The sequence below is a fragment of the Danio rerio genome, chromosome 17, assembly GCF_052040795.2.
Source record: "Danio rerio strain M-AB ecotype USA chromosome 17, GRCz13ab, whole genome shotgun sequence".
In the NCBI taxonomy this organism is placed as follows: Eukaryota; Metazoa; Chordata; class Actinopteri; order Cypriniformes; family Danionidae; genus Danio; species Danio rerio.
The window spans coordinates 23,248,471-23,250,000 of record NC_141037.1 but is presented as its reverse complement, the minus strand read 5'-3'; positions in this window follow the sequence as shown (position 1 = coordinate 23,250,000).

Below are 1,530 nucleotides of genomic sequence, written 5' to 3'. Positions count from 1 at the left end.
TTACTATTTTATGAGGCCACAGAAGAGATTTTATGGATAGACACACATACTATACAATTATTCATGGCCACTTAAATATGGTTCTATACGAGTAAGTTCACATTCAAAAGTAGTACCTACAACACAGTAAGTAGCCTACACAATTTCAGGTACTCAGTATGTAGCCTACTATACAGTACCTACTTACACTGTATGTACTAGCCTAGTGGTTCCCAAAGTGTGGATCGCGGGATAATGAGCGGGGGTTACTTGAAATTTCAAAAAACCCAATTTATTTTATAAAACTATCAGAATGAGCATATTTTGTCCATATGCTGCAGAAGATAAAATCAGTTTTTAATGTTTATAGGGGTCTCATTACGTTAGATTAGACACAACAATAAGGTCAGATGTAGCAGATTGTTCTCATGGCACCAGGTTAAACTTTCTGACACTTTTACGGCACTCGCATACTATAAAATTAATCAATACAGGTCATGACTGAACAGAGGATGATCTTCGAGTGGCGTTCTCCAAAATAAAACAAAGAATAGACTTGGGCCTATTGGTGTGTGTGTGAGCCGTTTTGTGTTTGCAAGGTTTGTATATTTAGTATATAACCACCTCAGAGGATATTGGGGGTCGCAAGTCATTGGCATTGTTACTTTGTGGGTTGCAGGCTGAAAAGTTTGGGAACCCCTGCACTAGCCAAAGAGCTAACCCATAGTAGCAAATTACAGATCAGCAGAGCCATAATGTACGGCAGTGGGAGTCAGACAGCTATTTTTTTGCTTACAGTAATGTTACAGTGAGTGGTCTGGATAATCGTCAGCTCCACCTCAACTTCTACTCTGATACTGTTTGCCTTTGACATGCTTTTTTCCTGGAGAGATGAAAAGTGGTATCAGTGCACATATTGTACAACAACTGAAGATGCAGATGAAAAAACCTCTAAGTGCCATCTGAAATTTTATTCAAAAATGTGCATTTTTCCTCAAGCTCCTATGTCTTGATTCAGTAATTTCACTTTAATGGCAAATAATAGGTTATTGTCATCGCTTTTAGCATGGAATACCTGAACATAAACATAAGAGGATCAAAAAAAAAATGCTCGTTCTAGAAAAAAATTCCACATGGCACTTAAAGTTTTTTTTTTTTTTTTTTTTTTTTTTTTTGCATCTGACCTCTTCAACTATAGATACAAAATTTAAAAGGCGCATCATAAATGATTTTTTCATGGCAATTTAATTCACATATAACATGCTGCATTATTCATTACACAATCATTTATGATACATCTTTCAAATTGTATCGACTCATATCTATAGTTGTTGTACATACAAATACATGTTTTGGTTATTCAATAAAGTCTTTACACAACAATAACGAAACATAATTTAATGCCTTACTTTCCTCGAATTCTTTGGGAACACTGTGTAAATACTAATAATTGGTCATTGTTTATATAAAAGCCTAAATCAAATATGCTAGTCTTATCAAGCAACCATGTCCATTCAGAAGCTTTGGATTAAACTGTTTGACCCAAATGGA